The 26848-nt window shown below is 43.0% G+C and overlaps 1 protein-coding gene across 4 annotated transcripts in view; it reads right to left on the reverse strand.

Annotated features, from left to right (window-relative positions):
- Positions 1–26848, reverse strand: part of NLGN3 (neuroligin 3) — a 127879-nt gene that overhangs the window by 89420 nt on the left and 11611 nt on the right. The window contains exon 1 of one of the 4 annotated variants that reach the window (XM_077284990.1): positions 19793–19811. The exons of the other annotated variants lie outside the window; for them this stretch is intronic. The gene's annotated coding sequence lies outside the window, so the exon portion shown is untranslated. Of the gene's footprint in view, positions 1–19792; positions 19812–26848 lie in introns of those variants that run through there. 4 annotated transcript variants of the gene reach the window in all.

A 26848-nucleotide genomic window follows, 5' to 3' on the forward strand; every position in this document is an offset into this window, starting at 1 on the left:
AGGTATGATGGTGTGGGGGTGCTTTGCTGGTGACACTGTTGGGGATTTATTCAAAATTGAAGGCATACTGAACAGCATGGCTACCACAGCATCTTGCAGCGGCATGCTATTCCATCCGGTTTGCGTTTAGTTGGACCATCATTTATTTTTCAACAGGACAATGACCCCAAACACACCTCCAGGCTGTGTAAGGGCTATTTGACCAAGAAGGAGAGTGATGGGGTGCTACGCCAGATGACCTGGCCTCCACAGTCACCAGACCAGAACCCAATCAAGATGGTTTGGGGTGAGCTAGATCGCAGAGTGAAGGCAAAAGGGCCAACAAGTGCTAAGCATCTCTAGGAACTCCTTCAAGATTGTTGGAGGACCATTCCCGGTGACTACCTCTTGAAGCTCATCAAGAGAATTCCAAGAGTGTGCAAAGCAGTCATCAAAGGTGGCTACTTTGAAGAACCTAGAATATAAGACATAATTTCAGCTATTTCACTTTTTTGTTAAGTATATAATTCCACATGTGTTAATTTATAGTTTTGACGCCTTCAGTGTGAATGTACAATTTTCATAATCATGAAAATACAGAAAAATCTTTAAATGAGAAGGTGTGTCCAAACTTTTGGTCTGTACTGTAAATAACAAAAATTGATGATTTGATTCACTTGGACGGACGAAGAAAATGTTAAAATAATACCAATGTTAAAACTAATATTGTAGGATAGGAAAATAGTGATGTCAGATGGATGTGAAGATCAATTGAATGATGCTTAGTGAGATCTACCTATTCAAAAAATCAGGTGAAGAATTAAAAATGGTATACACATTATAAGGAAAGTGATAAATATGGAACAAAACGCATCCATAAAGATGTTAAAAGTCTTGAATTATGCATGGAAAAATATATTAAAGGATTTACCAAGATCTGTCTGCAGATTTTACAATACAAACTGCATATATTTGTATATAGATCTCCGATAAGATTGGTGTATTTACTTTGAAAATCACTGTCAGAATGGCAGTATAATCCTTTCTGAAATTTTCAAGCTTGATGTTAAAATAAATAGAACAAGAACTTGAGTCCAGGCATATTTATGAGCTAAACTCAATCTCCACCCATCCATCTCAACTGGGCAGCTTCTACTGATGAGTGTAAGATGTCAACAGAGGAGGAGGGACACTGAGCGGAGCTGTCAATCAAGCTAGGTGGGTCATGCTTGAGTTTGGCTCATAATCACACTGGACTTGTGAGATTTCTCTGACATATGGAATGATAAAATTATCATTTAAAAAAAACCGGACAGGAAAACCTTTAAAAAGGGGGCTATAAAGCTATTCTAACATTAATTTTCAAACAGCTAAAATCCCAAATGCAGTGTTAGTGGACGCTGGAGACACCTGGCAGAAGGGGTGCTCATGTTATGCCAAGAGACTTAAGGCACCTGGCAAAAGATCCAGGGCATGACTTCCCATAGCCAGGTGCATACAGCAGCTCTAGCTTTTACTCCAATGATTAATTGCACACATGTGATTATTGGATCCACTGTTAATTCTGCGTAACTGCATTCTGCCAAACATTATGGTACTGTTTTGTTTTTGTTTTGTTTTTTTGTTTTTTTTGGGGGGGCAGTTTATACAGTTGAGATATGTAGCATACTGCTTTAACATGTGAATACCCCTCACACATAATCTACAATTTGTGCTTTCATCATTCTACAATTAGGCCCTAACATGAATCAGAAGCCATAATCATCAGTTGCCTGTACATTATAAGCAGTACTTGGATCCATCACGTTCTTTTCTTTTTAAACAAATGCCAATTATTATGTCTAGTATTGAACTCATCTTTTTAACAGCCATCCCCATTTTTCAAGCTGTGGGCAGCATTGTCTACATTACAAGTAGGTTTGCACCCAGACTCCATTCTCGATAGATAAATGTAACTCCATATTTTAGTTATTGCCTGGCTGTTGTGAAACCGGCAATTGTAACAGGTCAATCTCAAGTGTGTTTATCACAGGCTCATTACTCACAATTGTAGTGTAAAAGACGCTGAGAGCTGCCAATATTACAAAGGGCAAATAAACCCGTTATTTGGAGCTGACAAACTTCCCGAAGCACAGGCGTATCATGTATAATCATGGATGTCAGTTACGCTCCTTTATTTGTACACACATTATGAATTCAGCATTTAACAATAACATAAAGGTCTAGGAAAACCCTCCAGACTATAATACCATATCATATCATATCATATACCTCTAATTATTTCCAAGGCATCTGAGAACACACTCCGAGTACACAACAAGGGAGGACATGATCTTCACAATGGTACTTTACTTGGAGCAACATTACAAGTGCTGCCGAAAAGATCCGCAATAGAACCTCTAACTTTAGTTCTACATGGTCTTCTCTGCTTTGACACCAATTGTTCATCTGCTACAAGCAAAACTCAAAGTGGCACCATGATACAATCACCATTACAATCCACAGTAACTAAGCAGAGGAGATTTTCAAACTATGGAAACAATCTGTGGCAGAATATAAAACGCAGGAGGACACTGCAAAATGCTAAACTCAGTTATCTGCTCAGTCCCATAGTTTGGTAGTCTGTACGCCAGACAGCGCCTCCATTCAAACAGGGGAAAAGGAACCCCAATTTCAGGATCGGTGGGATCCACAACAATTAGACACTTGTCACCTATTCTGGATAGGTGAGAAAGCGTGTACCATATGTGAATATGTGTGATGTGTGCTCTTAGATGCCTCATATTGCTGCTGCTAAACAATCTCCAATTGGCTTGCTTAGACCTGCTGACTGTTAATACGGTCATTTTGTGCATGTAAAACGCCACGTTCTTGGCAGAGTAACGCCTGTATACATAGGACTCAGCACTGCTGAGGATTGTGGTGATGATTTTTAAGCAAGCAAGCTTAAAAATTATTTAATTCGATGAGCAAGTGTTTTATTTGTTTGTTGGGTGATCGTGAATGGCAGCCTGTTCACACACATCGAATCGGGAAAAGAGCTTTCCAGGGAAGGCTAATGAACAATTATGGGACAGTGTACATGCATGTTAAAGGGAACCTGACAGCTGATACATGCTGACGAGTCAAATGAGAAAAACATACTTTAATAGCCTCCAGGAACCAAGCCCATAGTGATCAGTGGAAGAGATCAGTTCCTAGGGGCTTCTCTCCACCCACAGCCAATGACTGACAGGTCTCACCCTGCATGTAGACAGTCATTCAAGGGCAGCAGGTGGGGAGAAGCCACACTGGACAGTTAGGCTATGTGCACACGATGCGGATTTTGCTGCGGATCCGCAACGTTTCCGCAGCTGCAGGTCCGCAGCAGTTTCCCATGAGTTTACATTACAATGTAAACCTATGGGAAACAGAAAACGCTGTGCCCATGCTGCAGAAAAAAACGCGCAGAAAAGCAGCGGTTTACATTCCGCAGCATATCACTTCTTTCTGCGGATTCCGCAGCGTTTTTACACCTGCTCCAATAGAAAACCGCAGGTGTAAAACCGCAGTGAAATCCGCAAAAAAAAACGCGGTAAATCCGCAATAAATCTGCAGCAAAAACGCAGCGTTTTTGCCCTGCAGATTTATCAAATCCTCCGTGGAAAAATCCGCAGTGGACCATTCTACGTGTGCACATAGCCTTAGGTTAAGTTCACACTGGGCGTTTTTGCTGCATTATTTATGCTAATTTTCAGCTGCTTTTTACAGTACCAGAAAAGCCTATGAGATTTCAGAAATCTCATGCACACACAAAGTACTTTGTGCTTTGCCTGGTATTTTGGACATAGAGCATATCACTTTTTTCAGCGTTTTTCACCCATTGACTTGAATGGGTGGTAAAAAAAATGCTGAAAAAAGTACCAAAACCACAGGTATCATTTTTTGCAGCGTTTTTGCACCAGTACCTCATTCTTTGAAATAGGACTTTTTTCATTACTAAACTTTATTAGCATGCACAAGAGACAAATCTAGCATGCCAAAACGCAAGAAAAACCAAGGAAAACATGCTTTCTTTTTGCAAATTCTTTCCTGCCAAGAGATCAGGTTTTGCTGCAGAAAACAAAACGCCGCAAAACAAAACACCTAGTGTGAACTTAGCTTTACCGTCCAGCGGCTTTTAACCCCTTTCTGCTATCGGACGGAATAGTACGTCCGATGGCAGATCCCCTGCACTGATGTGGGCTCTGGCGGTGAGCCCACATCAAAGCCGGGACATATCAGCTGTTTTGTACAGCTGTCATGTGCCCGCAATAGTGGCGGGTGGAATCGCGATCCACCCGCCGCTATTAACTAGTTAAATGCCGCTGACAGCGGCATTTAACAAGTGCATCTGGCCAGAAATACGCGCAGCAACGACCCCCGTCACGTGATTGGGGGTCATCTGTGCATTGGCATAACAACCAGAGGTCTCCTGAAGACCTCTATGGTTGTTGATGCCAGATTGCTGTGAGCGCCACCCTGTGGTCGGCACTCATAGCAATGCTGTAATTCTACTACATAGAGGCGATCTGAGCATCGTTCCTATGTAGCAGAGCCGATCAGGCTATGCCAGCTTCTAGCCTCCCATGGAAAAAAATGTTTTAAAAAATATGAAAATATATATATATATATATATATATATATATATATATATATATATATATATATATATATATATAAGTTCAAATCACCCCCCTTTCGCCCCATTCAAAATAAAACAATAAAAAAATCAAACCTACATATATTTGGTAGATCGCCGAGTTCAGAATCGCCAGAATTACGTTTTTTTTTGTCGCCGCGACATTGTATTAAAATGAAATAATGGGCGATCAAAAGAACATATCTGCACCAAAATGGTATCATTAAAAACGTCAGCTCGGCATTCAAAAAATAAGCCCTCACCCAACCCAGATCCCGAAAAATGGAGACGCTATGGGTCTTGGAAAATTGCACATTTTTATTTTTTTTTTACAAAAGTTTGGAATTGTTTTCACCACTTAGATAAAAATAACCTAGACATGTTTGGAGTCTATAAACTCGTAATGACCTGGAGAATCATAATGGCAGGTCAGTTTTAGCATTTAGTGAACCTAGCAAAATAGCCAAACAAAAAACAAGTGTGGGATTGCACTTTTTTTGCAATTTCACCGCACTTGGAATTTTTTTTCCGTTTTCTAGTACACGACATGGTAAAACCAATGATGTCGTTCAAAAGTGCAACCTGTCCCGCAAAAAATAAGCCCTCACATGGCCATATTGACGGAAAAATAATGGCCCTGGGAAGGAGGGGAGGGAAAAACGAAAACCGAAAAAAAGCTCCAGTCATTAAGGGGTTAAAGTATTTTTTCCTCTGAAATGCCGCAGCTAAAGTCATGCAGTCAGTGTCTGACCTGTGCTGCCTGTGGATCGGGCAACAGGAATCAGCTGTCAGGTTCCCTTGATGCGGTCTGTAAGCCTGTTGTATACCATCACTTCTTTTATGTCAGCCATAATAATGTATCATAACTGCAAGACTATGACTGTGTCACTTATTGAGAGCAAAAAACAGAAAAAAAAAGTTTATTACATTTATAGGTTCTGTATACAGTGCACATAACTTCTTCGTACGGTATGGAGCTGTCAATCACTGAATATATGGCAGAGAGCAATTCTGGCTCATAAATAGGCTGGACGGGCAACCTTGTAATAATGCCCTCCAGACTCTCACTTCAATTTCCAAACCTCTATAATATAAGTCAGCGAGTGCAATCTAAAACAAACAACCACCGCTTCCATTCAAATAAAGGTAATATGAAGGCAATGAGCAATGTAGACGTCATCATGGTCAGCTGGCCGAGCTCCGAGTAGAGAAGAGCTGAACATTCATGGCAGCGGCAGACTGCTGACCAGAGGATCTGTTGTACAAGTGGATTCTCTGCTGAACAGGACAATGGAGGCTAAATGACAGATCGGTATTTTAGTCTCCATTGACTTCTATAATGGGAATACAGTTCCATAAAAGGCTCTTCGCCGCTGAATTTTCACAGTTAGGCTCATCACTATGTCAACCGTCTGTTCAAGTTTCTAATAATATTCCCCATGAGCCTCGATTCAATGGGAGACATCAGAAGACAAAAAAAACAAGAGAATTTTCTCACAATAAGATTTCTTTAGAATATTTACAACACTAAATGATCACTTGTTTTCTCCCAATACATTCTGATTACATTTTACCCCCCAAAATATTCTGAATATAAAATCGGATATAAATAATATACTGTAGTATCAGGGGAACCTGTTACGTCATTTTAACACCCTAAACCACCACCGTGCTGTAATAGATGACTTTACAATTACCGTATATCTGTAGCAAAAGTGAGTAAAATTATTTTTTTAAAGTGGTGTGTTGTTCACTATTGACCTGTGAAGGGTCCAGTGGGTGTTAATGTTGTCCGAAGTGGCCATGCTGTCCAGTGTCTAGCCCTCTGGTCTTAATGGTCATTCGCTCTGCCGCTGTAGTCACCACCAGGCTACCCCAAATCTCATGCTTGTACCGTTGCCTAAGGTTAGGTTCACATTGCGTTAGGGCAATCCGTTAAGCGCATAGCGCTAGCGGATTGCGCTAACACAGTGTTTCTCTAGGGTCCGCGTTCGCCGTCCCCGGGGATCTGCGCTAGCGAGGAACGGACCTCGGGCGCACCTCGGACGCTGCAAGCAGCGTCCGAGGTCCGTCACAAAAGAACGGCACATCGCTAGCGCGTGCCGAAAATGTCATGCGCTAGCGATGCGCTACAGGGAAAAATCACATTGCTGTCAATGGGTGCGCTAACGGACCCGTTGCACGGCGCTATTTGCGCCAATTTCGCCGTGCAACGCAGTCCGCTAGCGGACACACATTAACACAATGTGAACCTAGCCTTAGGTTATGTGCACAAGACATCTTTAAGATGCCGCCACACCTGACAAGCAGGGTTGTGGAGTCTGAGTGGTGGACTTTTTTACCATACAACGCAGTACTTTAAAAATCAATCTTACAGTCTTTGAAGCATCAAAAAAAAAAGGCAACGTTTGGACAAATTGCCGGGGTGGCACAATGACTGGACAGGATGTCTAAAGCCCATATTTAGGGGTTAACTTAGGTCAATGCTTCACAGAAAGGACCACATTGATTACTTTCATGCCAACTGGAAATGCAAATTCTCACTGTAGTTGATAAATAGGATATTAAATAGATAACCTGCCTATTCTTTTTATTCTCGCCTCGGACAGAACGTTAAATACAGTCAGTTTACATCTCTGAAATATTGTGCCCACGCTGCGTTACCTGTATGATGCTGTATTGCACAATGCTCGGCACGCTGTCGGTTTGAGCAGCTACTGTTTCTTTCATAGAAATGTTATAGCAGACGTCAGTTCCTCCATTTTCTGATCCTAAAGCGCTCGGCACAATGCTGTAGGAGATGAACAAGGCCCCTTTTACTTCCGAATATCTATTATTTACGACACATCCCTGTTATAGACCAGATAAGGAGCACATGACCGAAATATAAAATGATGAACGGCTGCTTCACTTTGTAATCTGCAGGACCTAATCTGGGGCTGTGACAGAGAAGAGTTGTCACTAATATTTACAGCCAAAAGGTGGGTGATAAAGTAGCAGCAGAAAAGGGACCTCCCGCTACTGACGCGACACAACCTTGCAGCGCATTTTAAATAGGAGTTTGTGTGAATCTACACAGAGATCTAAATCCCTGCAATATGTTGGGTGTTTATATGCCAAACATTATTCATTTTGATATATGAAATTGTTTAAGTATCAAATAGAGGGAATGTATCTGTTTATTTTGTCCACTCTGGGCGGTGGAAAAAGTACTGCTAGACATGCTGATTGTTACACACTTGTCCCAGCTATACTGGGCTCCGCTCCCTTCTCCTAGATCTGCTGCCCTCTGTTGTGCTCCACGTGAGGTTTGTAGGTTACCCCGCGTGGATCAATGATGATCTCCTAGACCTATTTAGGGCCCATCGACACACACACGTGTTTTGAGATTGAGACTAGTGTCCCTTGTTTGGTATGCTCCGATATTCGTACTACTGTGTTTCAACTCACATCCATCCATCTACTCCTGAGTCTCCAGATATTCTTAATTCTTATAATTCCATGTGTCCTCTGAATACTGCACCAATGCCTGGGGTCCGTGTGCCCACCCGAAGAAGAAGCTTAGCGGGTCGCCCTACACTGATTTCAGTGACGTCTTGTGTCACTAGGAATATTTTGGCTTTTGAAACAGCTACAGATTATTACATTTTAGGGTTATGCCAGAAGGAGTCTGATGTATTCATGAGATGCAGTATACTCCCTCCACCCACCAATTTTCTGGGACATGCTCACCTTTCCAACTTAGTAGTTTTCACAACCCTGCCTAAAAATAAAGCATCATACCCCCTATAGCGTCATGGATGAGCCTGTTTAATTTTCATTCACGGTATAAGCAAAACAACAATGCTTGGTGTAAGAAAAATCATTGATCTGGCCAAGATACTTTGCTCTTCAGACGCTAAAAGGGGAGCTTTACCTAAAAGTGGTTTTCTGAGATGGTAGAAACTTATGCCACTTCTGTGGAGTTTTCTGCTCGCTGAGCAACCGTTCAAGATATTTGCAAAGAAAAAAAACTGGAACCAAACATTTAGGTATGTGTCCACTATCCGGATTGACGGGGCTTTGGACGGAGCAGAAAACTCGCTCCACCCAAAGCGCCGCCCCCTACTGTACGCGCGGTGATTCCGGATGTGTTCATTGCACACATCCGGAATCTCCGCACCCCATTCATAAGACTCTGTTATTTACCTTGCAGCGACGGAGCGTCGCCGCAAAGTAAACAGCATGCTGCATTGTAAAAAGATGCACCGCATGTCTGGAAACGAAGGGCCGCCGGATGCGTGTTCGCACACATAGTGGAGACGGGATTTCATAAAATCCCCTCCACTATGCTGTAACATCTGGACGCTGCGGGTTGAACGCTGTGGCTCCATGCAGCATTCAATCCGCAGCTAATCCGGATGTAATCCGGCCCGTGGACACATACCCTTATGGCTAAACAACTGGACCAAACGGCCCCAAAGTTGTTACATAGGTACATCAGGAACTTTGGAAGGTTTTACACCAGGTTTCAGCTCTCTGGCACCTACCTTTTTGACATAGTAACCAAAAAAATGAGAATACAAGATTTTGAGATATTCCCCAAAAATGGAACCTAAATACAAATACCAATTTACAGTCAATTGACTGAACCACCTGGCACCAAATCTGGAAAATAGGTAAATTGCGCGCTTCAGAAAGTTTTCTATTGAGTAACTCAGCTCTCTAGGACCAACCATCCTTGAAATATTTGCAAAACAAAAAAAAGGGAATACAAAAGGAAAAGTTTATTTTTTTAAAAGATTAATGGCCAAACCCTTGGACAAATTTGCCCCTAACAAGCTAAAATCCTGCCTAAAACATTCTGAAATTAATTAATTTCCCTACCCTACAACTTGGATATGTTGGCTTTGTATTAGGGCTGTCCCACACGTCCAGATAATTCCGGTACCGGAATAAATCGGTACCGGAGTTATCCGTGTCCGTGTGCCTGGGAACTCACGTAGGCCATACGTGCGGCACACGTGTGCCGCCCGTATGGCGAGTGGGTACCACACGGAGCGTGTGGTACCCACGCGTGTGGTACCCTGCATCGCGCTGAAGCCACGATCCATATCTTCCCTGCAGCAGCGTTTGCTGCAGAGAAAATATGAAGAATAGTGTTTAAAATAAAGATCTATGTGTCCGCAGGCCCCCCACCCCCTGTGCGCCCCCCCCCCGCTGTTCAGAAAATACTTACCCGCCTCCCTCGCTGCTTCCTGGTCTGGCCGCGGCTTCTAGTGTATGCGGTCACGTGGGGCCGATCATTTACAGTCATGAATATGTGGCTCCACCTCCCATAGGGGCGGAGCCGACTATTCATGATTGTAAATGATCGGCCCCACGTGACCGCATACAGTAGGAGGCGCGGGGCAGAGAGGAAGGAGTGACAGCCAACGTGGGAGCGGGTGAGTATTTTCAGGACAGCGGGGGGCGCACAGGGGGCGGGGGGCCTGCGGACAGATAGATCTTTATTTTAAACACTATTATTCATATTTTCTCTGCAGCAAACGCTGCTACAGGGAACATATGAATGGCGGCTTCAGCACCATGTGGGGGGGACAGCGCTTACTGTAGCGCTGTCTCCTGCACGCACACGGACCCCAGACGGAGAATGTCCGTGTGAGGTCTGTGTTTTACACGGACCCATTGACTCTATTGGGTCCGTGTAATCCGTGCGCTCCCACGAACACTGACATGTCTCCGTGTTTGGCACACGGAGACACGTGTCATGAATCCCAATGACTAGGGATAGCAAGGGACAAGCAAAGTAATACAAAATATCGGACGAGCTCTAGGGTGATGGAACCTGGGCTGACCGCTGCCCTACGCCTGACAAACGCAACTAGAGATAGCCAGGGAGCGTGCCTACGTTGGTTCTAGACGCCACGCACCAGCCTAAGAGCTAACTAGTACTGCAGAGAAAATAAAGACCTCACTTGCCTCCAGAGGAATGAACCCCAAAACGTATAGTTGCCCCCCACATGTATTGACGGTGAAATGAGAGGAAGGCACACACATAGAGGTGATATATATAGGTTCAGCAAATTGAGGCCCGCTGTAAACTAGAAAGCAGAACGATACAAAAGGGGTCTGAGCGGTCAGCAAAAAACCCTAATCAAAAAAACCATCCTGAGATTACAAGAACCCATGTGCCAACTCATGGCACATGGGGAGAACCTCAGTCCACTAGAGCTACCAGCTAGCATAGAGACATAATAAGCAAGCTGGACAAAAAAAACCAACAACTGAAAATCAGCACTTAGCTTATCCTGAAAGATCTGGGAGCAGGTAGGCAGGAACCAAACAGAGCACATCTGAATACATTGATAGCCGGCAAGGGAATGACAGAAAGGCCAGGTAAAATAGGAACCACCCAGCCTCTGATGGACAGGTGGAAACCAAAGGCCGCAACCCACCAAAGTCACCCAGTACCAGCAGTAACCACAAGAGGGAGCCCACAAACAGAATCCACAACAGTACACCCCCCTTGAGGAGGGGTCACCGAACCCTCACGAGAACCCCCAGGGCGATCAGGGTGAGCTCTATGGAAGGCGCGGACCAAATCAGTCGCATGAACATCGGAGGCGACCACCCAGGAATTATCCTCCTGACCATAACCCTTCCACTTAACCAAATACTGGAGTTTGCGTCTGGAAACACGAGAATCCAAGATCTTCTCAACAACATACTCCAATTCTCCCTCCACCAGCACCGGAGCAGGAGGCTCAACCGAAGGAACAACGGGCACCTCATACCTCCGCAACAACGACCGATGGAACACATTATGAATAGCAAACGATGCTGGGAGATCCAAACGAAAAGATACAGGGTTAAGAATCTCCGAGATCCTATAAGGACCGATGAACCGAGGCTTGAACTTAGGAGAAGAGACCTTCATAGGGACAAAACGAGAAGACAACCACACCAAATCCCCAACAAGAAGTCGGGGACCCACGCAGCGACGGCGATTAGCAAACTGCTGAGTCTTCTCCTGAGATAACTTCAAATTGTCCACCACCTGATTCCAAATCTGATGTAGCCTGTCCACCACCACGTCCACTCCTCAAATGCCCACTTCATGGCCAAAAGCTCCCGATTACCCACATCATAATTGCGCTCGGCGGGCGAGAATTTTCTAGAGAAGAATGCACATGGCTTCATCACCGAGCCATTAGAACTTCTCTGTGACAAAACCGCCCCCGCTCCAATCTCGGAAGCATCAACCTCAACCTGAAAAGGAAGTGAAACATCTGGTTGACACAACACAGGAGCAGAAGAAAACCGGCGCTTAAGTTCCCGAAAGGCCTCCACGGCCGCAGGAGACCAATCAGCAACATCAGCACCCTTTTTAGTCAAATCAGTCAAAGGTTTAACAATACTGGAAAAATTAGCAATGAACCGACGATAAAAATTAGCAAACCCCAAGAACTTCTGAAGGCTCTTAACAGATGTAGGTTGTGTCCAGTCACAAATCGCCTGAACCTTGACGGGATCCATCTCAATAGTAGAAGGAGAAAAAATGTACCCCAAAAAAGAAATCTTCTGGACTCCGAAGAGACACTTTGAGCCCTTCACAAACAGAGAATTGGCCCGCAGAACCTGAAACACCTTCCTGACCTGTAAAACATGAGACTCCCAGTTATCAGAAAACACCAAAATATCATCCAAATACACAATCATAAACTTATCCAGATATTCACGGAAAATATTGTGCATAAAGGACTGAAAGACTGACGGAGCATTGGAGAGTCCAAAAGGCATTACCAAATACTCAAAATGGCCCTCAGGCGTATTAAATGCAGTTTTCCACTCGTCACCCTGTTTTATCCGCACCAGATTATACGCACCGCGAAGATCTATCTTAGTGAACCACCTAGCCCCCTTAATGCGAGCAAACAAATCAGTCAATAATGGCAGTGGATACTGATATTTGACTGTAATCTTATTCAGAAGGCGATAATCTATACAAGGCCTCAGGGAACCATCTTTTTTGGCCACGAAAAAAAAACCTGCTCCCAGAGGGGACGAAGATGGACGAATATGTCCCTTTTCCAAGGACTCCTTAATATAATTCCGCATAGCAGTATGCTCTGGCAGTGACAGATTAAATAAACGACCCTTAGGGAACTTACTGCCAGGAATCAATTCTATAGCACAGTCACAATCTCTATGCGGAGGGAGCGAATTGAGCTTAGGCTCCTCAAAAACATCCCTATAGTCAGACAAAAACGCAGGGATCTCAGAAGGAGTAGATGAAGCGATTGAAACCGGAGGTGCATCATCATGAACCCCCTGACATCCCCAGCTTAACAAAGACATTGTTTTCCAGTCCAGGACAGGATTATGAGTTTGTAACCATGGCAGACCAAGGACTAGTACATCATGTAAATTATACAGTACAAGGAAGCGAATCACCTCCTGATGAACGGGAGTCATGCGCATGGTCACTTGTGTCCAATACTGCGGCTTATTCATAGCCAATGGTGTAGAGTCAATTCCCTTCAGAGGGATAGGAACTTCCAGAGGCTCCAGACTAAAACCGCAGCGTTTAGCAAATGACCAATCCATAAGACTCAGGGCAGCGCCTGAATCCACATAGGCATCGACGGAAATGGAAGACAGTGAAAAAATCAGAGTCACAGACAAAATGAACTTAGGCTGCAGAGTACCAATGGCAAAAGATTTATCAACCCTTTTTGTGCGTTTAGAGCATGCTGATATAACATGAGCTGAATCACCACAATAAAAACACAATCCATTTTTCCGCCTATAATTTTGCCGTTCACTTCTGGACTGAATTCTATCACATTGCATAGTCTCAGGTGCCTGTTCAGAAGACACCGCCAAGTGGTGCACGGGTTTGCGCTCCTGTAAACGCCGATCAATCTGAATGGCCATAGCCATCGACTCATTCAGACCTGTAGGCGTAGGGAACCCCACCATAATATCCTTAATGGCCTCGGAAAGACCATTTCTGAAGTTTGCAGCCAGGGCGCACTCAATCCACTGAGTAAGCACCGACTATTTCCGAAATTTTTGACAATATATTTCCGCTTCATCATGCCCCTGAGAGAGGGCTAATAAAGCCTTTTCAGCCTGAATCTCCAGGTTGGGTTCCTCATAGAGCAATCCCAATGCCAGAAAAAACGCATCCACATTGAGCAATGCAGGATCCCCTGGTGCCAATGCAAATGCCCAATTCTGAGGGTTGCCCCGCAGGAAAGATATTACAATCTTAACCTGTTGAGCAGGGTCTCCAGAGGAGCGAGATTTTAAAGAAAGAAACAATTTACAATTGTTCCTGAAATTCAGGAAGGTAGATCTATCTCCAGAAAAGAACTCTGGAATAGGAATTCTAGGTTCAGACATGGAAGTGTGAACAACAAAATCCTGTATGTTTTGAACTTTTGCCGCGAGATTACTCAGGCTGGAAGCCAAACTCTGGACATCCATGTTAAACAGCTAATATCAGAGCCATTCAAGGGTTAAGAGGAGGTAAGAAGCAGCTAGACAGCAATTAAGGGCTAGGCAGCAAAACTCTGAAGGAAAAAAAAAAAAAAAACATTTCCCTTAAACACTTCTTTTTCTCCTGCTTCAGCCCAAACAATTAACACTTTGTGGGCCGGCTATACTGTCATGAATCCCAATGGCTAGGGATAGCAAGGGACAAGCAAAGTAATACAAAATATCGGACGAGCTCTAGGGTGATGGAACCTGGGCTGACCGCTGCCCTACGCCTGACAAACGCAACTAGAGATAGCCAGGGAGCGTGCCTACGTTGGTTCTAGACGCCACGCACCAGCCTAAGAGCTAACTAGTACTGCAGAGAAAATAAAGACCTCACTTGCCTCCAGAGGAATGAACCCCAAAAGGTATAGTTGCCCCCCACATGTATTGACGGTGAAATGAGAGGAAGGCACACACATAGAGATGATATATATAGGTTCAGCAAATTGAGGCCCGCTGTAAACTAGAAAGCAGAACGATACAAAAGGGGTCTGAGCGGTCAGCAAAAAACCCTAATCAAAAAAACCATCCTGAGATTACAAGAACCCATGTACCAACTCATGGCACATGGGGAGAACCTCAGTCCACTAGAGCTACCAGCTAGCATAGAGACATAATAAGCAAGCTGGACAAAAAAAACCAACAACTGAAAATCAGCACTTAGCTTATCCTGAAAGATCTGGGAGCAGGTAGGCAGGAACCAAACAGAGCACATCTGAATACATTGATAGCCGGCAAGGGAATGACAGAAAGGCCAGGTAAAATAGGAACCACCCAGCCTCTGATGGACAGGTGGAAACCAAAGGCCGCAACCCACCAAAGTCACCCAGTACCAGCAGTAACCACCAGAGGGAGCCCACAAACAGAATCCACAACAGACACGGTCCGCAAAAAATCAATGACATCTGCACAGATGCATTGATTTTTATGGGTCTACGTGAGTCAGTGTCTCCGGTACGTGAGGAAACTGTCACCTCACGTACCGGAGCCACTGACGTGTGAAACCGGCCTTAGTAGTAGTTTTTCACCACACACAAACAACAAACAGTTAAACCAAATAGACCTGTAGAAGCAGAATAATTCTACTAGTACTGTATCTATTCAAGTATTCAGCAAATAAAAACTTTTAACCCCTTCACGCCGCAGAAAATTTTTGTTTTTGTATTTCCATTTTTTGATCCCTCTTTCCCGAGCCATAACCTTTTTTTTAATTTTCAGTCAATATGGCCATGTGAGGGCTTGTTTTTTGAGGTACGAGCTGGACTTTTGAATGACACCATTGATTTTATTATATCATCATGTACTGGAAAACAGGGAAAAAAATTCAAGTGCGGTGAAATTGCAAAAAAAAGTGCAATCCCACATTTTTTTTTTTACCATGTTCACCAAATACTAAAACTGACCAGCATTATGATTCTTCGGGACATTACGAGTTCACAGACACCAAACATGTCTAGGTTATTTTTTTATTTAAGTGGTGAAAAAAATCCAAAGTTTGTTAAAAAAAAAATAAATAAAAATTGCGTCCTGTTCCCAGACCCTTAGCGTCTCCATTTTTCATGATCAGGGGCTGGGTGAGGGCTTGTTTTTTTGCATGCCGAGCTGACATTTTTATTATTGACACCTTTTGATTGCCTGTTATTGCATTTAATGTAATGTTGCGATGACCAAAAAACGTAATTCTGGAGTTTTGATTTTTTTTTTTTCTCATTACGTCATTTACCGATCAGATTAATTTTATTTATTGATCGGGCAATTCTGAACCTATATTTTTTAATTGTTATTAAATAGCTATCCGGGTATGACAACCACAAGAGACTGCTGCAGATATCAAATAGTTTTACTGTCACTATATCAGTGGTCCTAACCATGGATGCCTAAGGTCTTGTAATGCCTACACGTGAGGAAAGAGACATGGGAAATCAGAAAAACTATACTACATTTCTAATTGGAGGTATTTGCTAATATTATTATTACACCTACAATATATTGGGATAGGGTCTTGGAGATGGGGCCATTTTCAAATGGATGTGTGTCCTCTGACATACATTCAGCTGAAATATATTTCAGAGCAGAGAATCCACCAGCTCCCTGTGCCACAATAGCTACAGTGGCTGCCAGCCTTTCAAAGGCCGGCAGCAGGCGTCGGTGTGCCCCGTTGCAGGCGGTGCATGACATCACTTTCATGCACAGCCCACCCTCCTGCGCTGGCTATGGAGGGGGAGGATGGCGCTGCTCGCTGTGGGAGAGAAGAAAGGTAAGAGGAATTGTTTAATTTTTTTATGTTGAAGGCTATGTGCACACGTTCAGGATTTCTTGCAGAAAATTCCTGAGAAAATCCTGAGATTTTCTGCAAGAAATCCGCAAGAAATCTGCATGCGTTTTTTGCGCGTTTTTACCGTGTTTTTGGTGCGGTTTTTTTTGCGGATCTTTCCGGACATTTCCCAATGCATTATATAGTGGGAAATCCGCTAAAAATCCGCAAAATTAATGAACATGCTGCGTTTTTTACCACGATGCGTTTTTTTCGCAGAAAAAAACGAATGGTGTGTACAAAAATTGCGGAATTCATTAAAAATGATGGGATGCATAATGTATGCAGATTTTTTGCGGTTTTATAGCGTTTTTATCGGAAAAAAACGCGAAAAAAATGCGAAAAATCTGCAATGTGTGCACACAGCCTAAATGTGTTTGAGGAGAGCGCCGGGAGGAGGACATTATTACAGGAGGCGGCCAAGGATGGAGGACATTAACACAGGACTGTTCCATAATGGAGGACATTATTAAATAAAAGGGTAAGGACGAATGACATTATTACAGACTACTACAGAATTGGACACATTATTAAAGGATGGCAGCCAGGATGGAGGACATTATTAAAGGGAACCTGTCACCAGGTTTAGCTGATAAAAGATATGGCCATCACCTTTCAAGGCTGATATACAGCATTCTATAATGCTGTATCTCTGCCCCCAACCCGACCTGTAAGAGAAGAAAAATAACTTTTATTATATTCACCTGCGGGGCGGTCCTGTCCTATGGGTGTCGCTCTTCTTGGTCCAGCGCCTCCCTTCCTTCTGCGATGCCGTCCTCCTGCTTGCATCTTGTGGATGACGCGCCTCTTCAGCACCATGCTCCTGCGCAGGTGTACTTCTCTGCCCTGCTGAGGGCAGAGCCAAGTAGTGCAGTGCACAGGTGCCAGTAAAGGTCAAAGAGCCCCGACGCATGCCTACTGCAGCACTTTGTTCTTCAAAGAAGTACGTGCAATGTTGGGGAGACTGTGTGGATGACGAAGGGACGCATCATCCACAAGAAGCAAGCAAAAGGGCGGCATCGCAAGAAGATGGGAGGCGCTGGACCAAGACCCGCGACACCCATCGGACCGGACCACCCCGCAGGTGAATATAATAAGTTATTTTTCTTCTCTTACAGGTTGGGTTCGGGGCAGATACACAGCATTATAGAATGCTGTATATCAGCCCTGAAAGGTGATGGCCATATTTCTTATCGGCCAAACCTGGTGACAGGTTCCCTTTTTAAATAAAGGGGTCAAGACAAGGTCTGGATGGGAGACATTATTATAATAGAAAGGTGCCACGATGAGGGACATTATGATAGACCTAGGGATATTATTACAGGATGGGGGACTTTATTTCCGGGACCCATAGATCTGACCAACATGTTTGTCGGGGCCCCTGTCCAAATTTTGCACCGGGGTCCTTAGTTATACCACTGCATCTAAAGATATCTTTTATCAAGCTGGACAACCCCTTAACGGACATTCTACACAAAAATCTGTAAAGTATGTTCGGGTATATGAAAACCATGGCCAATCTATGTTGATGAAGAATTGGCCAAATCTGTGTTCCTGGTACTCGCATGAAGATTCGAGTAAGAGGTCACAGTTTTCAATAACATTTCCCGCGTCATTTCATTCGTAGAGCTGTCTATATAATTGGATTGCTATTTTCCTCAATCTGTACTACCATGCAAAATCAATCCATTACAGCATTTCCTGTTTATTGATTGATCTGAGTTTTCATAAACTCGGTGTTGACAGAGGACATGTTCTTATCTTTATTAATGAAGATCATTTACGTGGAAGGAGAATACCTCTTAAAAGGGGTTTCCAGCACTAAATCCCAGGCAGAGGACATCAAAAGCATGATTGGCGATGGCATTCAGCAGAATGCAGGGACCCAAATGAGAATTAGGTACAAGACCAGCCAGGGCCGTGTATAAGAGCAGCTGAGCTAGTGTATACCATAACAGAACCACACTACATTTTTCTGGAGCTTGAGAACTGCAATGAAACTTGTAATATTGTAATTCACATACTGACCACTTTTAACCAAGGTCTGGTAGGACCACCAGTGTTTCAAAGCTGGATTGCTATTGGAAAAAGGGGAGTAAAGTTTGTTTTGATATTTTATAATATTGGCAGCAGATTTCAAACTACATTTTAAATCTGGATAACCTTTCTCTAGAACCTAGGAAATAACTGATTATTCCCTCAGAATATACTGAAAATATCCATCTTTGGTGAAGTCAAGTTAAAAGCTCATCGAAGGATCAAATTGCAGGTGCTGCCCATACATGTGCGTGGAAGTGGAAGAGGTGTGAGGGAAATAAATGCAAAGAAACTCACAGAGCCAATTCAGAGCTGGAGTCACAGCTACATTGCTCTGTACTCCTGTATGTTTCCTATGCTGTTTTTGAGGATTAGTCTTTTGAAGGTCTCATCTAGTCTCTATCTAGAACTCAAGACTAGAACTAGTCTCAATCGACGCTTGAGGTGAACTCAAGGAAACTAAACGTTAGAAATGGAGCCGATAGGAGAAAAAAAATTCAAAAAAATATGATGGTCAGGCATAGTCAAATTCCTCATATATACACACAACTATTCATATATAAGGAAGAAAACAACATTCTGCTAACCCCAACTAAGTGTATCATGGTTATAGCTGTTGTTAAGGGGATTGTGACCTTGAAATAGGCCACAGAGGAGATTTCAGAGGTGACCACTTCCAGTGTGTATATTTACATATGCTGGCATGGTTCCCACCAAGGCCAAGCACAGGATATACACATATAAATTCTGCACACGTATCATGGCTCGCTCCTCTGCCTGGACAAGCAATCATACACGCGATAAGTAGTGGTTTCTGAGCTCTCCTCTTGAGGGTCACTTAGAAACACATACCAATTACAAAACCAGCGGAATCTATGTGCTCCGATCATTTACTAATAGATAAAACTGTAGAGCCCCCTTCAAAAAGTACAGGCCAATATTTTCCATTCTGAACAATTACATACAAAACATACCATTCTTTTCTTTATTTTTTTTTTTTTGCACAGTTTATTTTAGTTTTTGTAGCAGTATTACTCTAACTGAGGCTACATTGTTAAAAATGCAAAATACGGAAACCTAGATTCCACTAGAAATAGCGTTCTGCACAGCATTATATACTAAGCTCAATAATAAGACAGTATGCCGTAAAGGCTAATGCTCATTCTAGTCATTGCTGGAGGCAGCCAAAAAAAAATCTGTCTATTCAGAAATTATTAAGAAATTAAGCAGCAATAGTCTTGGACCTAACAATGGCATAGGGAATCTCCACTTACTATGATACTGACTGTAGTTAAGGAAGAATGCAGAATGTACAAAAGTACCTGTAAACACAATCAGAACGTTATCGTAAATATTTGTTTCCATTTTCCAAGAAAATCAGTATTTCAACACTATAACATCAGGATAAATAAGGGCCGATTCATCAAGCCGTTTCCTACAGGTTTCTGGCATAAAATGGATTGGAATATTGCTACATTTTTTTGCCAACTTTTTGAAAAGTTTGCCAAGAGGGGCCATGACCAAGCGAGCCCGACAAACTCATCACAATTCATTCATCAATTATACCAGAAATATAAGCCAGTCTGTGACTTTCACGGCCACGGCAGATGAAGATGCGTCAAATTCATTAATAGGACCATGCCTCTTATTGAATTTGGTGTATCTTACTCGAACACACACTTCATCAAAACTGGTGTACAAAAATGACTGATGAATTGGGGCCATTGTGTGCATTTCTAGCAGATATAAGATTTTCATCTAAAAGCTCCGTAGGGTGTAGAGATATTTATAAATACTTTATAAATAAAGGATAGTAAATAATAAATATACAAACAATTCTAACAAAGTACAGTTTTACAAAAAGAGGTTATCTATTAAACTCTGAGCATCAATTTGGGCATGTTGGCAGATATGAGCTCAGTATAAACACTCCAGTTATTTCATGCATATTATTAGCACAGAAACAGGCAGCCTTTGATATATACTAATGTCAAAAAGTGCCTTTAATTGCTCTTAAGATGCTTTTCAATTATGACAAATGTAAGGTAAGGGATGAAAAGACAGCATGGAGCACAGATTCAGTTAAGTAGAAACACTCATTCCATTCACATTATTTAGCTCAGTTATGTGGTGCACACACGACAGCACTTTATAGCCCAATATTCCAATGATTTAGTCCGAAATCAACGTGTGGATGAAAATAATCCCAAAGCTTCTAAAGTTTATATACCTAACAAGGGACTCTTGTTGTTTGATGAACCTTATAACATCAGACATATCCATGCCCAAGCATGTACGGTATATAAAATCGCCATAACAGCTATGGAAACTTGCAGGCTCGGACTGGCCAACGGGGGGGACAGGAGAATCCTCCGGTAGGCCCCTGTCAAGGAGTGCTAATGATTAGTGCTACTACACTTGATTGACAATTTGCTGAAAAGGTATATTCTAATCATCAGACAAGCTATCCAAATTAATATTACATAAAAGAAAATATAAATTTGTTTACTAGGATCAGGTTATTTTTGAATGTAGTGGGCTTCAAGAATTACTGTTACTGGTGGGCCTTTGCCAATCCAGTCCAATACTCGATACATTAACCATCAATTGGTAATCTTGGCCATATGCAGTTATTCTGCCCAGGGTTATCGAAGGTTTATACCCAATTTTTGTACACTTTCTTGAAAAATACTCAGAGTAAACAGCTGCTATATAAGTCTGGTAGACTTTAGCTGCAAGGCAAACAAAAGTATCAGACAGTAAAAAACCCATACAGCAAGACCCATGTTGACTACAATACTGGACGCCGAGACAGCATCTGTCAGCTTCCATAGAGATGAGATTGTCAAATGTGATCCGCTCCAGTTATATAAGACAAAACTCTGTTGTTAGGAACCGATAAATATGTCATAAAACAACAACCATGTTCCCGCGTGCGAAAACGCTGTTTTTTTTTTCCAATGTGCTTTTTCTGCAGGTGTCTGCACCAAAATAGGCAACCTCAAGCTGCTCTGATTATTGTGTTTTGTTACAATTTTTGCTGCGTTTTCCGCTTATTTTTGGTGCAGACTTGACAAAGAATTTTTTCAATGTTTGTAAGTGCAGAAATGATGCTGAAAAAAAGTTAACGTAAACCCAAACATAGACTCCGGATACAATTTTATTTCATACATCCGCACAATGGAAGCCTAAAGGTACCTTCACACGAAGCGACGCTGCAGCGATAGCAACAACGATGCCGATCGCTGCAGCGTCGCTGTTTGGTCGCTGGAGAGCTGTCACACAGACCGTTCTCCAGCGACCAACGATGCCGAGGCCCCCGGGTAACCAGGGTAAACATCGGGTTGCTAAGCGCAGGGCCGCGCTTAGTAACCCGATGTTTACCCTGGTTACCAGCGTAAAAGTAAAAAAAACAAACAGTACATACTCACCTGCACGTCCCCCAGCGTCCGCTTCCTGACACTGACTGAGCTCCGGCCCTAACAGCACAGCGGTGACGTCACCGCTGTGCTTTCACTTTCACTTTAGGGCCGGCGCTCAGTAAGTGTCAGGAAGCAGACGCTGGGGGACGCGCTGGTGAGTATGTACTGTTTGTTTTTTTTACTTTTACGCTGGTAACCAGGGTAAACATTGGGTTACTAAGCGCGGCCCTGCGCTTGGTAACCCGATGTTTACCCTGGTTACCAGTGTAAAACATCGCTGGTATCGTTGCTTTTGCTTTCAAACACAACGATACACGGCGATCGGACGACCAAATAAAGTTCTGGACTTTATTCAGCGACCAGCGACATCACAGCAGGATCCTGATCGCTGCTGCGTGTCAAACTAAACGATATCGCTAGCCAGGACGCTGCAACGTCACGGATCGCTAGCGATATCGTTCCAAAGTCATTTCGTGTGAAGGTACCTTAAGGACAACAGTATGCATGTATGCCTAAGGTCAACAGTATGTGAAAGTATTCACCCCCTTGGCTTTTTACCTACTTTGTTACATTACAACCTGTGTTTAAATATTTTTCTAATCTAATTTGTGTGTGATGCATCAGGAGTCAGACTAAATAGTCTTACCGTAAGTTGGTGAAGTGAGAGAAATATAGACATAAATTAAATTAATGGGATCAGTAACTAAAAATGGCATGTGCATATGTATTCACCCCTTTTGCTACAAGGTACATACAAATTTCTGGCGTAAGCAATTACATTTATAAGTCACATGCTTAGATTGCACACAGGTGGACTTTCTTTCACTAAAGGTACCGTCACATTAAGCGACGCTGCAGCGATATCGACAACGATGCCGATCGCTGCAGCGTCGCTGTGTGGTCGCTGGAGAGCTGTCACACAGACAGCTCTCCAGCGACCAACGATGCCGAAGTCCCCGGGTAACCAGGGTAAACATCGGGTTACTAAGCGCAGGGCCGCGCTTAGTAACCCGATGTTTACCCTGGTTACCAGTGTAAATGTAAAAAAAACCAAACACTACATACTTACATTGCAGTGTCTGTCGCGTCCCTCGCCTTCAGCTTCCCTGCACTGTGTAAGCGCCGGCCCTAAAGCACAGCGGTGACGTCACCGCTGTGCTTTGCTTTACGGCCGGCACTGACACAGTCAGTGCAGGAAGCTCGGATCCGCAGCAAAATCCGCAACATGTGCACATAGCCTAAGGGTATTTGCATATGAAATCTTTAGGCTATGTGCACACGTTGCGGATTTTGCTGCGGATCCGCAGCGGATTGGCCGCTGCGGATTTGCAGCAGTTTTCCATGCGTTGTACAGTACCATGTAAACCTATGGAAAACAAAATCCACAGTCCACATTCTGTGGAAAATACGTGGAAACGCTGCGTTCTATTTTCCGCAGCATGTCAATTGTTTGTGCGGATTCCGCAGTGGTTTACACCTGCTCCTCAATAGGAAACCGCAGGTGGAATCTGCACAAAAACAGAAGGAAATCCGTGGGAAATCCGCAGTGCGTTTTACCTGTGAATTTTGCAAAACCGGTACGGAAAAATCCGCACACGAATCCGCAACGTGTGGTCATAGCCTTAAGGAAATGTGCAAGTGGCATCTTTCCACCTGGAAAGGCATTCCATAAAATGACCATAGAGGACAGCAATGTCAAATCAAGGATTTCAGAAACCCTAAAGCGGTTAAAGGAAATAACATGATCATTCCTCAGATTGCTTCCAATGGGAGGTCACCTGCTCTCTGTATAGTGAGTATAGAGCGAAAGATGCCGGCAGTGGAACCGCCGCTAGAACAAGAACAACAGCAAAGCTGCCAGCGAAGCAGCAATGGGAAAACGACAGCCAGCGGCTTTACCTGGGAAAACCTGGTGGTACATACCCAGAAATTAAGGCAAACCCAACCAGTTTTTGAAGCAGAAACCCTGTTGCCTTTTCTGTAGTTTTTTTCAAATTTTTCTTGAGCATTTTTACAATCCTTTTGGTCATCTGTGTTTTTTGGAAGGTTTTCCCATGGTTTTTGTTACTGTCATTTTTCCTTTTTTTTTCACCCCATTGAATAATGAAGGAACTGCTAGCGTCTTTTTTGCTTTAAAAAAAAAAAAAAAACTATAGCAAAATGCTCCAAAACATGTTCAGCCATCTTTTGACTTTTCTCACTGACTTGTATAGAAAAGTACAGAGCGTCTTCAGAGTGGAAAATGCGAGGAGAAAGGACACGTCTATTCTTTTAACCGCTTGACGTGTTTGGAGGCCTGAAGCGGATAAAAACCATCCAAAGGCTGAACATATGAACGAGTAGTTTTTACATAGAAAGGAATATGTTCATTCTTTTGAGCATTTTCTTATAGGTTGCTGCTGAAATCATCTGAAAAAAACATTGTGTGAATTTATCCCAAAACAGCTTCAAAAAACACTTCAGGAAAGGAAAAATATTTGCAAACCCTCCCCAAAAAATGAGTCTTTCCTGTAGCGGCTTTGCTTTAAAATTCATGGTTTTTGAACTTCTGAAGAAAACTTAATGTGAACATAGCCAAATTATTTTCTTTCCAATTCAGACTGGATCTGCGTTTCATTCCCCCCTCCTCACAAAAAAAATAAAAATACAGCTCGCTTATGTATGTTCAGTGAAAGTGTATAGTCCATGCGGCATCACTTTACTTTAGGCCTTATTCCATTGCGGTTCCAGAATTTTTGACAGAAAGAATAGTGTTATCAGCAATGCAATTCTTACTATCAAATCCATTATGGAAACCTAAATGGACACATTAAAGGCAATGGGATTTTTTGAATTCCATTAAACAAACATATCAGTCACACCAGCCATGTGTATACAACCGTTAGGCCGGCCTCACACACCGCTTTTTACGGCCGTAATACGCAGAAAAGTCCCCAAAATAGTGATCCGTATGTCATCCGTAGGCAGGGTGTGACAGCGTATTTTGCGCATGGCATCCATGCGCCTATTCTGGCACTTGGCCTCTCTCTTCCCACTCCCGTGTAGCGGTGGGATATGGGGTAATGAAGGGTTAATGTCACCTTGCTATTGTAAGGTGACATTAAGCCAGATTAATAATGGAGAGGCGTCAATTATGACACCTATCCATTATTAATCCAATTGTATGAAAGGGTTAAAAAAACACACACACATTATTAAAAAAGTATTTTAATGAAATAAACACACAGGTTGTTTTAATATTTTATTGCTCTCTCAATCCACCTGAAGATGCTCGCTCTGAAAAATAATAAACCAACAATATACATACCTTCAGATGATCTGTCACGTCCCACAAAGTAAATCCTTCTGAAGGGGTTAAATCATTTTACAGCCAGGAGCTGTGCTAAAGCACTCGCTCGTGCCTGTAAACCCCAGGGTACTGAAAGGAAAGCAGGATGATCTGTACTTACCTTGAGTTGCGGTGATGCGCCCTCTGCTGGATGTTCTCATATGAACTCGAGCGTGGGAACTTTTCCAAGGCTCCAGTTCATGAGGACATCCAGCAGAGGGCGCATCACCGCAACTCAAGGTAAGTACAGATCATCCTGCTTTCCTTTCAGTACCCGGGGGTTTACAGGCACGAGCGAGTGCTTTAGCACAGCTCCTGGCTGTAAAATGATTTAACCTCTTCAGATGGATTTACATCGTGGGACGTGACAGATCATCTGAAGGTATGTATATTGTTGGTTTATTATTTTTCAGAGTGGGGGTCTTCAGGTGGATTGACAGAGCAATAAAATATTAAAACAACCTGTGTGTTTATTTCATTAAAATACTTTTTAATAATGTGTGTGTTTTTTTAACCCTTTCATACAATTGGATTAATAATGGATAGGTGTCATAATTGACGCCTCTCCATTATTAACCTGGCTTAATGTCACCTTACAACAGCAAGGTGACATTAACCCTTCATTACCCCATATCCCACCGCTACAAGGGAATGGGAAGAGAGAGGCCAAGTGCCAGAATAGGCGCATCTTCCAGATGTGCCTTTTCTGGGGTGGCTGGGGGCAGATGCTTGTAGCCAGGGGGGCCAATAACCATGAACCCTCTCTAGGCTATTAATATCTTCCCTCAGTCACTGGCTTTACCACTCTGGCGGAGAAAATTGCGCGGGAGACCACGCCAATTTTTTCCGCCATTTAACCCTTTATTTTAGCAGCTACAGCGCCCAAATTTTGCACATACACACTACTAACATTAGTAGTGTGGAATATGCAAAAAAAAAAGGGATATGAGATGGTTTACTGTATGTAAACCATGTCTCATATCATGTCGGGTTTGTGAAGGAGAAATGAAAAGCCGGCAATTGAATTACCGGCTTTTCACTAACACCGCTGCGTATTTCTCGCAAGTCACACTGCTGGTCCATGTGGAATCCGTATTTTTCTCGCCCCCATAGACTTTCATTGGCGATTTTTTTGCGCAATACGGTGACAAACGCAGCATGCTGCGATTTTCTACAGCCGTACAAGACCATATATTACGGATGTGTAATATACGGCAGATAGGAGCTGGGCCACAGAGAATCATTGGGCCGTGTGTAATGCGTATTTTACGGACGTAGTTTATGCGCTCATACGTCCGTAAAACTCGCTAGTGTGAAGCCGGCCTAAGGCACGCTAGAAATGTATTTGGGCATTTCATCATTCTATCCGGACCCTTTGTGCAGTTATTTGGGCACCGTAAACTTTTTTTTTGCACTCAGTATAGAACAAACCAGGAACTGTATCGCACGATCTGAGAACTGCAAGACACCACCTGAACACTGCATACACTCTGTATCCGCACACTGACATTTTTGGGGTATTCTATAGCACTATCTGGAAACCATGTGGATGTATTTTTGCATTGGCAGGTTATGGGAAG

This window comes from Ranitomeya variabilis, chromosome 2, assembly GCF_051348905.1.
Source record: "Ranitomeya variabilis isolate aRanVar5 chromosome 2, aRanVar5.hap1, whole genome shotgun sequence".
Classification (NCBI taxonomy): domain Eukaryota; kingdom Metazoa; phylum Chordata; class Amphibia; order Anura; family Dendrobatidae; genus Ranitomeya; species Ranitomeya variabilis.